General features: G+C 37.7%; 1 pseudogene; it reads left to right on the top strand.

The window, feature by feature from the left end:
• The first annotated feature begins 7056 nt into the window (after positions 1–7056).
• Positions 7057–16016, top strand: part of LOC150098955 (general transcription factor II-I repeat domain-containing protein 2-like) — a 196260-nt pseudogene continuing 187300 nt past the window's right edge.

Here is a 16016-nt window from a genome sequence, read left to right as displayed (position 1 = left end):
GGACACCAGAGTGTACAGAGGATTTGAAATTGGAAGTGATCACCATTTAGTCTTGAGCAGGATAAAACTGAATTTCATATTGAAAAGAATAACATATAAGAAAGTTTTAAAGTGAATAAAAGTTGAGCAGCTCTCAGATGTGAACTGTAGACTAAAATACACAAAGCTTATTGAAAAAAAATGAAAGAGTTTGAGAACAGGAACCAAACTTTGGAGATTCAGTGGCAAGCCTTGAAGAAAAAACTGATTGATTCAGCCAGAGAGGCATGTGGGGAGGTTGTCTGCAAGGATAGAAAAATCAGAACTCCATGGTGGACACAGGAAGTTAAAGAGGCAGTGAAGGAAAAGAAGAAAGCATATCAAACGTTCCTGGCAAATAAGTCAGCTTGTGCTATTAGAGAATACAGAGACAAATGTAAGAAAACACTGTGTAAAACTAGCTAAACAAAAGTCATTGGCAAAAACATAGAAATGGAGGAAAGAGTACTGTAAAAGGAGTTAGAGATGATAAAAGTGACAACGGGAGAAAAAGATATCCTTGAAGTATGGACTAACAACTTCGAAAAATTGCTAAATAAAACAAGCAGTGATAGCACAGTGGTTAAAAAAACACTCAACAGGCACACGGTCAGGAATACATATCCATACTTGAAGTAGAAAAAGACATCAAAGGCTTGAAATGTGGAAAGACAGCAGGAATAGATGTATTCGACCAGAAATGCTATAGTATGGTGGTATAAAAGTCTTACAGTGGCTGCACTGCATAGTTTAAAAGGCCTGGACAGAGGGGCGAATTCCCAATGATTGGAGTAGAGCTCTCATGGTACCCATATATCAAAAGGGAAACTGAATGTGAGAATTACAGAGGTGTTTCCCTACTGAGTGTTCCTGGCAAGATTTATGCCAGTATACTTGAGAAATGGTTGAGAAGAATTGTGGAAGAAAAGCTTGGTGAAAAACAAGCTGGATTCAGGCCAAATAGAGGGTGTCAGGATCAGACCTTCACTTTACGACAAATAGTTGAGAAAGCATGGGAATATAACAAAGATCTGTATTTAAGTTTTGCCGATCTGGAAAAGGCATATGACAAGGTGCCAAGAGAGAAGCTATTCAATACTCTACAGAACTCCATGGCAATACTTAGTCTTTATTTGAGTTGTAAGTCAGCAGTTAGAATTGAAGGAAGTACAGGAAGATGGTTTAATGTTAAATCTGGTGTGAGACAAGGATGTACATTATCCCCTCTGTTATTCATTATCTATATGGATCACATTATGAAGGAAAGTGGTATTAAACATGATATCAAAATTGGAGATGTTAATGTCAGCTCTTTGCTTTATGCGGATGATGTTTTACTTCTAAATAAATCCGCTACGAGTCTGCAAGATTCTCTGACTAAATTGAATAGCTGTTGTAATAGACATGGTATGAAGGTCAGCAATAAAAAGACAAAGACAATGAAAATAGGCAGAATCATTGAAAATGTCAACTGTGTTGTGAATGGAGAACCTGTGGAACAAGTAAAACATTTCAGCTACTTAGGCATGATTTTTAGTGAAGATGGTAAATTAAATATAGAAATAGACAACAGAATCAGTAAAGCTGGTATGGTGGGAAGTCAATTGAATAAATTCATATGGAATAAGAGAGAAATTAGTCGGAACACTAAATTAGCTGTATACAAGACAGTGTTCAAACCAGCTTTAACTTATGGATCTGAGAGCTGAGTCAGAAGTAAAATACTTGACCAAAGACTAGAGACTGCAGATATGAGAGTCCTGAGAAAGATTAGAGGCATGAACAGATGGCATAAATGGCAATATCATATTAAAAAACAAGGATATTAGGAAAGAACTCGACATTGTCAGCATCCAGGAATGCGTTAGCAGAGCTAATCTCAGGTGGTATGGTCACTTAAACAGAATGGGCGAGGAAAGATTAGCAAAACAAGTGTTCTCTGCCAGGTTGGCAGCAAAACGACCCAGAGGAAGACCAAGATATAGGTGGATTGATACGGTACAAAGTGCCTTAGACAATAGAAATATAAGATCTGATAATGTTGGAGTCTTGACAAGTAACAGACTGATTTGGAGGAAAATTGTAGACAGGAAGTTAGTAATGATGTAATTTTTTTCATGTAGTACTATCATATCCTGTACACCCCTTGAGGGTACATGGCAGGAATTTGATGATGATGATGAGATTAGCAAAACAAGTGTTCTCTGCCAGGTTGGCAGGAAAATGACCCAGAGGATGACCAAGATATAGGTGGATTGATGCGGTACAAAGTGCTTTAGACGATAGAAATATAAGATCTGATAATGTTGGAGTCTTGACAAGTAACAGACTGATTTGGAGGAAAATTGTAGATAGGAAGTTAGTAGTGATGTAAATTTTTCATGTACATCCCTTGAGGGTACCTGTCAGGAATTTGATGATGATGATACAATTATCTTGAAAAAGAGGATTTGAATTATTTTAAAAGGAGCAAATGTGTTACATAATCTTTTTTTTTTGGGGGGGGGGGGGGGTCCATCTGCAGATATTTCAGAGAATTTATTTTATAAATCATTCGCAAGACAACTGTTACAAACATAAATCACTTGAGGAACATGCCCATTCATTTTAGCGTAAAATAGCAGCAAAGGTTTATCTTCTTCAACAATGCCACATATCCAACCTAGAAGAAAATGTCATTATGTCTGCTGATATTAGAACTCTTACGTGAATAATTTTTTCTGACATGATTTCTCTATTCATTATAATGTAATCAGTTTCCAGATTTTTGCCCTCTTGCATACCCATGTTATATGCAGTAATTTCTTCTTTGTATTACAAGAAAAAAAAATCAGATAACAGAAGAAAAATATGTAGTATTTTCTTTTTCCATTGGCTGAATTTACAATGTTATTTCTTTGTGGTTTGAAAAGAAAGTGCAAATGATTTTTTTCTTGCTATTTTTGCCATTATAACATCTGATATAATTATGATTTGGTTCTGCAATAAAGCACATTGCAAGGCCAGCACTCAGTTTGCTGGAGGCTTGAAAAAACATATTTAATCTCATCTCTGATATTAATTTCCCTGCATATAGTAATAATGTGGCATTGATACCAAAGTCTTGCAGTTGTTTACATGAAAAAAAAGTTTGCACAGAAAAGGCATGGGATACTACCAATGGTTATCCCTATTTTTATTTTATTCCTTCGAAAATGTACTATAAGCCACTTCAAAGGAATAACATGTCATTCTGTGTGATATAAAAATAACTTAAAAATTTGTCTTCATGAGGAACCGGAAAGAGTATTCTAGTTCCTCTTATATTTTATTCCTTAGAAAATATGCTATTGGACATTTCGAAAGAACAATATATCATTCTGTTTATAAAAACAACTTAAAAAATTCGCCTTCAAGATGAACTGTGTATGTTCAGTGGCAATCACCCATTTTCTGCACGAAGACATATCTAAAGTACAGGCAGAATCGCTATTTTCAGAGTTAGAAAGATTTCTCTCCTCATTGGTAGAACAAGAGCTACTCGAAAGGCGAAGTCTCCAACTTTTCTGCATCTCACGAAGTTTCCTTTTCTTACCCTGAATGTTACTGCTACTGCTTGCCATCTTGTAAATTAATTGTGTCTTGGGTATACTTACCAATATTCCTTTCTGCCCAGTAATAAGCTGTAAGCTAACAAAGATTACTAACCCCCACTGAGAAACAGGACAATAGAACATGCCCAGTAGGCAGCACACTAAAGAGTCTCAAGCAATATCTGAATACTTTACAGGCAGAAATTTCTTGTTTGGTTTTTCCATCTTTCTTTATTCTGATATTGCATTTGTAGGATGACAGTGATTTTAAATATTAATTTCCCCTATTACCTGAGATTTGGAAGACCTTCATAAGATCTTTAAGCATGCCAGAATTAAATCTTGCTGCCAATTACAGAATGTTCCTACATAACAACAAGTGAAATCATACACGCTACATGCATGTGATGTATGCGTTCTTCTGTTTTTTGTAATACAATTGTATTCGGTTCTTCCTTCATTTATAGTTTTAGTGTAACAGTTTTAGTGTTTAAGTTGTCTTACATCTATTTTTTACCCTGATGAAGCCAAACAGCTAAAGTTGGCGAAACTTGTCGGTATTTTCTAACTTAGTTTGAAATAAATTTGACCTATATAAACCCAAATGGAAGTCAATCTCTCCTATAGTTCTTGTGGTCAAAAATAACCTTTTTATCATTATGTATATTTTCTGATTTATAATTTGCTAATTTATAATAATCCCCATCTAGTTTCTGTATTGAAAAATTAAAGTTATGTGGAACAATTAATAGAGAAAAATAACGAATTAAATAAAACCTGCACCTATGTTTTATAAGAGTTTTCGGGAGCGCGATAGTAATTCAACGGGGGGGGGGGGGGTTAAACTATCAAAAGCGAAATAAAGTTCGATTCTATTGTAAAAATATGGAAATTAAATTTCACATTTGATGCATGTGCATATACATATTTTGAATAATAGAATATAAGCAAAAGTATATTCTATAAAAATTCTAGTTTAAAAATTGATGCATAATATCTGAATTATGCAGAAAATATATACATATAAATTTAAATCATAACTGTTAATTTCATTTTGTAATGACCAATTATACAGGGAAACCAAGAAAGTGAAAGTGCAAAGAACAGTAGATTACTATATAAAGAAAAAAAATGTAGTGATATGATTAAAGAATTTCATGTTATTCTCTATAAAGCAAAGTTGCTCAAGCACGTTCTAAAGGAAATCTGTTAAGTATTATTCGATTTCAATGATTATGAACAGAAATAAAAATAATATAATATGCAACATCGGCAGCCGGTTTTCTTTTCTTTTTTTAATAATATTTCAAATTTTTATCATGAATTAATTTCTTCAAGAAATTAAAGAAAATGTTTTGTCGAGTTAGCGATTAGAAAAAAATTATCGCAAAAAATTAAAAATAAAATTGGTTCTCCAAGGTAAGTCAATATTTAAGTGAAGAATCTATGCAAGGATATTTATTTTGTTCATGCACTAAAATTATATTGTACAATAAAAAGAGAAAACAAAAATATAAATAATTTTTATTATATATTTTTAGTCCATCCAATATAACTAAGATTCAGTTACCCAGCATAGAACTAGGAACTGCGTTTCTTGTTAAAGGCAACTGAGATGCAGCTATGAACGTGAGATAATCCAATTAAGTGTTCTCTTCAACATGAAGGTTTATCACACCTTCTAAATGGCATCATGGCCAAATTGCACTTCTTATCCATGTTCTTTCAGCAGGTGGGCTGGATCATATCCAGATTTAGCTGGACGTCTATAGATGTCCTAGCCATTTGGGAGGTTAAAGAAATTATTATTCAGCACCTCCATGGAATGACAAGATTCATTATGGAAAGCCCATCATAGACAACACAGAATCTATCATACCACTCATTAAACAGTTCAACCACCCTGCATGCAAAGAAACCATTCCTCACAACTTCCTTGTGCAACTTCCAGGAATGGTCGCTTGTCCTCGCTCCTTCCCATTGTTCTGCTATATGAAAGAACTCCCTAGTGTCAACCCTATAACCACCTCTTGACAGATTAAATGTTTCAATCATACCATCTCTCCTGTCTAGCAGACTTTGCAGTCCACATTCTCTCAGTCTGTCCACATAACTATCATTGTACAGTCCGAACATTATTTTTATCTGCCTCTATCTTCCTCATCGTATTCACTTTCATGCAGGCCTACACATTTTACCGTGTAAGCTTCCTTAACCGATAATTCAGCAGAATAGGTTGGTTGCTCCTTATTCCTGGTAGTATCCCATGTCTGTCGAAGCATGTGTTCACAGGGCTGGTTTGCCTGCTTTGCAGGAGGGAAAACCCCTGGATAAACTGGGGGGAAAAAATCCTGCTGTCCACACCCAAGATCGGCTAACTTGGCTATGGCTGAGGAAGATCCTTAAGCTCCTCACGTCGTTGACAGGAATGGAACCTAGGACACTCCTTCTCCAGGCATATGGTTGCGACATGCACAGCCGCTAGGCAAACTGCACAGACTGTCTTCCTCCTACTGGCCACGTAAGGAAAGAATGTGGCTAGTAGGAGGAGAAAAAGCCAGGTCAACAGAGCTCTCAGTTCTTTAGTACATACTCTCTCTAATCCCTTCCAGTCTCTGCTTTTTTGACATTCAGTGTACTCAGTATTTGAAATACACTATCCTTTCCACATCTGAACATCCTACATCCCTCTAGTATAAAGCAATACTTCTCCAGGATGAAATCCTGAATAAAGTGATCATTAAATAACTCCAATATGCATTCCTCCTCCGACTGGCCACATAATGAAAGAATTTCTTAGGTTTTTCCTTGGATCTCATGGCTAGTCTCTTTTCACATTCAATATTTTCCTTCCTTACTAGACTAGTCACCCTCCTGACCTGGGTCTTATATTCTTAATACACCTATCCTTATATCTCTTTTTCACCTATAGTTCTTCCCATTTGATATCAACATCCACAACATCTTGCCATTCCTGCTAATAAATATTTCTTCACTAGTTTCCATGCAGTGATGATATCTCACCCTTCCAATTCCTTCATCCATTGAACTATCCCAAGCAGACTTCTAAGATTAGTATAATCACTTGTCTTGAGTTGTGAATGATAATTGACATTGGTTTGACGATACATTGTGTAGTTGGTGAATTTAGCGCTCGTGTAAAATTGTGATTTTTGTCTACTTTATGCTGTTTTTTTCCTTAGAAAATTAGAGTTTTATACTATATTAGTGTAGATTTTAGTGTGTTTAATGTATTTAGTATTTTATAACATATTTTTATTAAGATATTTCAACAATAACTATAAGTTTAAAATGGCACCAAAAATGCACAAGAAAAATAATGCTGCAGGAAATGATGCGGGAATTACAAAAAATCAAGAGGTGTTTAAATGAGCATAGGGAGAAAATGAAAATTAAGTAGCAAATAAGAAACAACAAAGCACAGAAACAGGTAAATCAAGAAGTAATGGAAATCAGGTAAGTGACATTGTTAGTAAAAAGAAAGAAGTTATTTGATATGGTGACTCAATAATAAAACATACTATTGATGAGCGAGTTATAACTTTGAGTTTTTCTGGCATGAAAATTAAGAATATAAAGGAAGCAACTCAAAAACAGAAAAGAAAAGTAAACAAAATCGTAATTATAGTAGGTACTAATGGCTTAACTAGTGATAAGTTCAATACGAGAGAGGAAATGGAATGATTGTTGGAAGTGCAGAGTGAAAATGAAAATATTCAGTATATTACCTTGATAATATAAAATTGAATTCAGAAGAAGGGCTATGATGGCAAAGAAGAAGGAATGGATGCAACTTTTTGGATGTGTGGAGTGAGTTTGAGGGAAGATTGGATTTGTATCAGAGGACAGCCTACACCTGAATGCATTTGGTATCAGAAGTCTTGAAAAACTAATCACTGGTATGAGACCTAACACAAAGAATCAGGAAAACTAAATTATAAAGGGAGGAATGGTGAGAATGTGAGTGTAAGGGCGACAATGTTATATACACCTTCAGGGTGTATATCAGGGACCTGCAGGCCCATGAACAGTACAGGCCAGAAGGGTAACGAGTGTGGTAAGAAAAGCAAAGTGGATTGTTAAAGGAAATTAGCCATGCAAGCTAAAGAGAATCCCAAATAGTTTTTTCGATATGCTGCAAGTAAAAGAAAAAATGTATGTGGCAGAATGTTTTAAGGAATGCCAATGGTAGAGAGGTGACTGAATCAGTTGATATAGTGGAATTACTGAGCGAGCACTTTGCAGGAGTATATCATCCAGGTGGTGATATTGGGGGAATGAAGGAACCAATAGCTTATATGGGAATTGAGGTGAACGAAATGGAGGTGAATAGTATCTTACAAAACCTTAATGTGAATACATCTGTGAGATTGGATATACCAGCTCGGGTCTTACGTGAAGTGGCTAAAGAATTGTCAGTGCCCTTGACCGTTTGGTTTAATTTGAGTCTCGGGTCTGGGTTAGTCCCGAGGGGGTGGAAAGAGGGGAAAATAGTTCCACTGCATAAAGGAGGTTCTGAGACTGCTGCGGCAAATTACTGACCGATCAGCATATCAGGAGTCGTTGTCAAGGTTTTCTAGAAGTAGTCAAGAGAAAAATACAGGAATGAATAGATGAAAGTGGGATACTGTATGGGGGATAGCATGGTATTGTAAAGGGTAGATCATGCCTCAGATCTTGCTCACGTTTTATAACACAGTGACGGCCAAACTGGATAAGGGTAATGGGTTTACAGTGATACTGCTGGACCTTGCTAAGGTCTTTGACAAAATACCACATGTAATTCTAATCAGTAAACTGCAGCATATGGGAATGGATATATGGTTGGTGAGATGGATAGGAGGGTGGTTGATGGAGAGATATCAGAGAATAGTTTATTCAGGAGTAGAGTCCAAAAGATGGTGCCTGTGACTAGTGGTGTGATGCAGGGTTCTGTTCTTGGACCACTACTATTTAATTTATTCATTAACGATATAGGAAAGGATCTGAGAGGAACGGTTCATTTGTTTGCTGATGATGCAAAATTGGGTAGAGCAATAGTGAATGCACATGATGTCAAACTTTTGCAGGATGCAAAAATTGGAGGACTGGGATAAGGAGAATGGATGTCAATTTAATGTGGCAAAGTGTAAGGTTATGCATTTTGGGGGGAAAAGATTAGCAGCAGTATATCACATTGGTGGAACCGTACTCCAGGAGATTGATGAGGCCAGAGATTTGGGAGTGTTGGTGGATAGGGAGTTGAAGTTTAGGGGGCACATTACAAAAGTGGCTAAATCAGCTCATCAAATCAGTAGCCTTCTGAAAAATACTTTAACAAGCAGAGACAAACAAGTTATTGTTCCTCTGTATCGAGCCTTGATAAGACCCCTTCCTGACTACTGTGCCCAGATTTGGACGCCTAGGTTTCTTCTTGATGGGGAGGAGGTGGAGAGGATCCAGAGGCGAGTGACCAAGATGATAGCAAGTCTATGGAATGAACCTTATGAGAACAGGTTGAAGATTTGTGGGTTGCAGAAATTGGTTGATAGGCAGAAAAGGGGTGATATGATTGAGACATTCAAATTACTGAAGGGTTTCTATAAGATTAATTCAGAGGATATTTTTCAGAACAGGACTGGTAGTGGAGGACTAGGTGTGCCATCCATGGAAACTGGGCAAGAGTGTGGTTAGCAAGGGCGTTAGAACTAGGTTTTTTACTTGGAGAGTGGTGAATGAGTGGAATAAGCTACCAGAGTCTGTTGTGGGTGCCATGACCGTGAATGAGTTCAAGGCAAAGTATGATAGATACTATGTGAATGTCGAATAGTTGTTCTTAACATGATGTTTAGGGCCTCCCTTGATGAGTCTAAGGACTCCTTGGAGTTGCCCGTAATAATAATAATATAACTGTGTTATGAAGGGAATGGAATTTGTCATGGAAATGTTGACAAGGAGAGAACAATTTCGACTTTTGTTCGTCCGGTTCGGATCCATCAAACGTGTGCAAAGATGTCTACATGTATAAGGCACTAGAAAAGAATAGCGATCTGCAAGTTGTCCAACTGTGTCATGCAGACTGCAGACAAGAGTATACAAAAGAACATCAAGTAGGTTATTATGTCTGTAGACGGATGCTTAGTCAGACTATAATAAATTTGTAAACTAAATTTATTATGGTCTAACCAAGTGAAAAATAAATGCTTCGGAGTGACTTACAGCCATCCCATGGCAGAACATATTGCATGGAAATGATGTTAGCAGTGCATGGGATAAAATCAGCAAGTATCTGAGGAAGGCAATATCAGAATGTATTCCCATGGTCACGAAGACAAACAAGGCAGGTGATGAATGAGTATCAGGCTTGATCTGCAAAAAAAGAAAATATTATGGAGAATTTACAAGTAGAAAGGCGATCAGTACACCCATGATATTGGCAAAGATTTGGATGGAGATATTTAGTTGTTTGCAGATGATGCAAAGTTGGGACGAACCATAAAGCGTAGTGAAGATGTTGTGGCCTTGCAAGAAGATTTGAATAAATTGAGTGATTGGGCAAGCAAATGGGGATGCGAGTTCAATGTTGCAAAATGTAAGGTTTTAAAATTTGGAAAACAAAGATGGGACACAGAATTTATGCTTGGTGAAAATATATTGTTGGAGGTAGAGGAAATAAGAGAACTGGGGGTGATAGTGGATAAGGATCTAAAATTTAGGGGACACATCGCCAAAATTGTGAACTTCTGGGAATGATGCGGAGGACACTGACGTGTAGAAGGTAGGGAGATTCTTGTTCCATTGTATAAGGCTTTGATTAGGCCGCACATGGATATTGTGCCCAAATTTGTTCACCAGGTTTTCAGAAGGATGAAAAGATGTTGGAAAGGGCCCAAAGGCGACTGACTAAGGTAGTTTCTGACCTCTGGAATGTCGAGTATGAGGAAAGATTGAGAAGATGTAATTTGCAGAGTCTGGTGAACAGGAGGAAGAGGGAGAGATATGATAGAGACCTACAAGTTGGTAAGGGGTTGTTATAAGATTAGTGGTGGAGAAGTTCTACAGAGAATAGTGGGAGATCATGGGAGAACCAGAGGTCATCCCTGGAAACTGTATAAAGAGGGTGTGAGTAGGGGAGTGAGAGGCAGGTTTTTTTGCGCAAAGTTGTGGATGATTGGAATGCCTTGCCTGAGAGTGTGGTGTCTGCAAGATGTTTGAGTGTGTTTAAGACACGGTATGATGAGATGTGTGTGTGTGTGATAAAAAGACCTCCCAGATGAGTCTTTGACTCCATGAGGTCTTGGGTAATAATAATAATAACATCTTTCTCTAAATCCAGAGTAATTTAATAAAAAGGTGGCACACACCGGTTGGCAACTCCTATTGGTAAAGATGACCTGCCATTGCTTCTACCTAGTATCTCCACCTCTGGGCCTGGCTCCCACTGAAGAGACCTCAATAAAGGTCGAAACTAGTCTGGGTCATGGCCCTTCCCTTAATGCATTACATTATACATATCCACAAGGATATGTGTTTTGCATTATGGGATATACTGAGATAGGAGTGATGTTTGCTTGCTCCACCTTTGCTGCGAGTTGCCCGGTATTGTACTGCTTTACCCCAGTCCTGAAGATATTTTCAAGCACAAACTTTGTTTGCTCACACTTGGATAAAGGATTAAACTAAATTTATTAAAGGGTACGCTATTTTTAGGAAGGAGAGGAGGGGGGGGGGGTGCTGCTAATGATATCAGATGGCTTAAATCCAGTCAGAGTTCAGACCTATGATTGTGTACTACTACTAACAGTATTTCATGTGGCACTGAATTTGAAGCAATCTGGTGTGAGGTGGAATCTAACAAGATCAATTACATAGTGGGCGGTGTTGTTACAGACCTGGTGGATCAGTTTCTAATGATGAAGAAATGCATCACCAAATAGACAAGATTAGTGTGAAAAGAGTGATCATAATGGGAGACTTGAATCATCCAAATATTGATTAGGTAGCAGTAGAATCTCATGAGAAGAATGAAAATGCATTTATTGAGTTGTTGCGGGACAACTTCCTCAAACACTAAAGGGAATCTGCAATTTTTGTATACTAATGCAAGAAGCTTTTGAAATAAGAGGGAAGAATTGTTTGGCATTAGTCAGTTCAATCTCACCAAAACTTGTAGGAATTAGTGAAACGTGGCTGTCAGAAGAAGATGTGGTTACTGGAATTGAATGTGATGGGTACAGTATTTTCAGGGAGTACAGAGATGATAGAACGAGAGGGAGGAGTACTACTGTTGATGACGGCTGATGAGTTGCAGCCAAAGAAAGTAGTATATCAAGAGGATAGACATGTGAATGATAGTTCATTTGAGGTGGTCTGGTGTGAAATAGTGACCAACATAACCAAATGTACAGTTGGTTGCTGCTGTATGCCAGGGGGTACAGGGGGTGATATTGAATTCATGCATCAGAAAATTAGTGCAATGAGTGCAGGGTTAGTGATTATTATGGGAGATTTTAATTATGGTGATATCAATCGTAAAGAGGAAATATCACGTGGCAAAAAGGAAATGGAATTCATACACCTTCTAAGAGATAATTACTTGAAACAGCACATAACTGAATTATGTGTTGGATCTGGTCATTGGTTTAGAAGACATATGCATAAGTAAAGTGTCCTCGTTACCTCCAATTGGTGAGAGTGATCATTGACTTGGGAGGTTGCAAAATTTGTGGATTTCTCTCTTAAGAAGGGGTATATACAGAACTACAGGTTAGGTAATTATAACAAGCTTCAGAGTGACTTACAGCCATCCTATGGCAGAACATATTGCATGGAAATGATGTTAGCAGTGCATGGGATAAAATCAGCAAGTATCTGAGGAAGGTAATATCAGAATGTATTCCCATGGTCAGGAAGACAAACAAGGCAGGCGTTAGATGAATGAGTAGTAGTATCAGGCTTGATCTGCAAAAAAAGAAAATATTATGGAGAATTTACAAGTAGAAAGGCAATCAGTACACCCATGAGCAGTACAAGGCTCAAGCTAGGAAGGTTACCAGCATGGTAAGAAAAGCTAAATCAGATTATAAGACCTTAGCCAAGGAGATCAAGGATAATCCCAAACAGTTCTTCCGCTATGTGGCAATAAAAGGATGAATGACTTTGAAAGGATAACCTTAGTAGGTGTTGAAAGTTTATTTTTCACTTGGTTAGACTATAATAAATTTAGTTTAATCCTTTATCCAAGTGTGAGCAAACAAAGTTTGCACCTGCAAGTATCTTCAGGACTGGGGGTAAGGTGCTACAACACCAGGCAACTCGTTGCAAAGGTGGAGCAAGCTCGAAACACTCCTATCTCAGTATCTCCCATAATGCAAAACACATCTCCTTGTGGATATGTATAATGTTATGCATTAAGGGGAGGGCCACTACCCAGACTAGTTTCGACCTTTATTGAGGTCCTCTTCAGTGGGAGCCAGCCCACAGGTGGAGATACCAGGTAGAAGCAATGGCAGGTCATCTTTACCAATAGGAGTTGCCAAACTGTGTGCCACCTTTTTATTAAATTACTCTGGATTTAGGGAAAGATGTTGCAAGTTTATTTTTCACTTGGTTAGACCATAATAAATTTAGTTTAATCCTTTATCTAAGTGTGAGAAAACAAAGTTTGTGACTGAAAGTATCTTCAGGACTGGGGTAAGGTGGTACAACACCTTATATAGGTAGAGATGACCTTGCTAATGCTTCTGCCTGGTATCTCCACTCGGGCCTGGCTCCCACTGAAGAGACCTCAATAAAGGTCGAAACTAGTCTGGGTACTGGCCCTCCCCTTAATGCATAACATTATACATATCCACAAGGAGATGTGTTTTGCATTATGGGAGATACTGAGATAGGAGTGTTGTCAGTTTGCTCCGCCTTTGCAACGAAGCGCCCGGTGTTGTACCACCTTACCCCAGTCCTGAAGATACTTTCAGGCACAAATTTTGTTTGCTCACACTTGAATAAAGGATTAAACTAAATTTATTATAACCTTAGTGAGTGCTGATTGTATTGAGGTGACCAATTCAAATGTAATAGTAGAGTTACTGAGTGATCACTTTTCAAAAATCTATCACCCAAGTGAGGATATCTTTGTACCTGTAACAATAACTAATGTGAGAATTGAAGTTAATAAATCAGAGGTACTTAGTATATTGAAGAATTTAAATGCAAACACTCCTGTAGGTTTAGATGGAATATCAGCTCGGGTGTTGAGTGAATGTGCAAAGGAATTTTCAACGCCTCTTACTTAGTTATTTAACTTAAGTTTGAACTCTGGTATGGTCCCTAGGAAGTGGAAGGAAGGTAAAGTAGTTCCTTTGCATAAAGGTGGCTCTAAGACTGCGGTAGGTAATGGGTGTGGTGATATAAGTATTGGAAAAGTTGGGTAAAGACAGAATTCAAGAATGGGTGGATCAGAAAATGATACTCTATAGAGCCAACATGGTTTTGTTAAATGCCGATCCTGCCTTAGCAATTTATTAACTTTTTATAATAGAATGACATCTGAGTTGAACAAAGGAAATGGCTACACAGTAGTACTTCTGAATTTTGCTAAGGCTTTTGACAGGATACCCCATGGAACACTGTTGTGCAAATTGGAGCAGATGGGGATGGATACTAAACTGGTGATATGTATAAGAGAATGGCTCAGGTAGAGATACCAGAAAGTGGTGTATGGAGGAACAGAGTTCAGGATGAGGCAGGTGTCCAGTTGTGTGCCACTGTGCTTGAGCCGTTATTATTTAATTTGTACATAAATGATATAGGAAATGGGTTGAAGAGAGATATTCAGTTGTTTGCTGATGATGCAAAGTTGGTAGCGCAATAAAAAATCAAGCTGATGTCGAGAGTTTACAGGATGATTTAAATAAGCTGGCAAAATGGGCAAAAGGTAATGGATATTACTTTAATGTTGAAAAAGTGTAAAGTTATGCATTTTGGGATTAAAAGATTACCACCTGTATACTACATTAATGGAATAGTACTCCAAGAGTACTGTGTACTACATTAATGGAACAGGGCTCCCACTGAAGAGACCTCAATAAAGGTCGAAACTAGTCTGGGTAGTGGCCCTTCCCTTAATGCATAACATTAGACATATCCGCAAGGAGATGTGTTTTGCATTATGGGAGATACTGAGATAGGAGTGTTGGTAGCTTGCTCCACCTTTGCAAGGAGTCGCCCTGGTGTTGTACCACCTTACCCCAGTCCTGAAGATACTTTCAGGGGCAAACTTTGTTTGCTCACACTTGGATAAAGGATTAAACTAAATTTATTAGTACTCCAAGAGATTGATGAGGCCAGGGACTTGGTGGATAGGGAGATGAAGTTCAGAGGCCACATTGCTAAGGTGTCCAAGATTGCACATGGGATTACTTGGTTATTGAAGAACACACCAACATTCAGAGATAAAGAGGGTATTATTCCCCTTTATAAGGCATTGATACTTCCACATTTGGATTACTGTGCACAAGTCTCGTCACCTGGATTCCATGGAGATGAGGAGGTTGTGGAGAGGGTTCAGAGGAGAGTGACTAGTTGGTGAGTGATGTAAAAAATGCTCCCTACATTGATAGATGGAGAGCTTGTGGATTGCAGAGGTTGGTTGATAGGCAGAGAAGAGGGGATATGATAGAAACATTTAAATTACTAAAAGGTTTTTATAAGATTGACGCAGGGGGAATATTTCAGCTGTATGATAGTGATTTAAGAATAAGAGGTCATCCCTGGAAATTAAGGAAAAGTGTAGTTAACAAGGGTGTGAGAACGAGGTTTTTCATCTGGAGGGTGGAGAATGAGTGGAATGTATTGCCTGACTCAGTTGTGAGTTCTTCATCTGTAAATGAATTCAAGAAGATATGTGATAGATATTGTTTTGATAGTTTTGTTCTCCTGCGATGAGTCTACTGACTCCATGGAGATACCCGTAATAATAATAATAATCTTGTGACAGAAGGAACTCGAGGTCAAAGAGTGTTAGATTTGATTATAATGTCAGAGGGTGCTTCAGTTAAAGATGTAACTATTCTGCCTATGGTTGGTGACAATGATCATGCGGTACTCACTTGGGAAGTGACTAAGTTTATGAATGTTCCATTTAGAAAAGGTTACATGCTGAACTACAAAGCAGGAAATTATGACCAACTGAGGAGTATACTAAGTTCAGTGGAATGGGATCAATACTGATGGGAAGAATATCGACAGTGTATGGGAAGCATTTAAACAATACTTAAATGTGATATCAGTGTCCTGAGAGTTCAAAGAATAAATATGGTAGGAATCAAATGGATGTGTAATCTTATTAAGTAAGAGATTCATAAGAAGAGGATGATGTGGAAGGAATACCGTGTGCATAAGGATGATGTGCATTATGAAAATTATAAG

The sequence above is a fragment of the Typopeltis vanoorti genome, chromosome 15 (assembly GCF_054136105.1).
Source record: "Typopeltis vanoorti isolate ZY-2024b chromosome 15, IOZ_Tvanoo_1.0, whole genome shotgun sequence".
NCBI lineage: Eukaryota > Metazoa > Arthropoda > Arachnida > Uropygi > Thelyphonidae > Typopeltis > Typopeltis vanoorti.
Note: the sequence above shows the minus strand (reverse complement) of the source record. Positions and strands in the feature narration are given on the sequence as shown.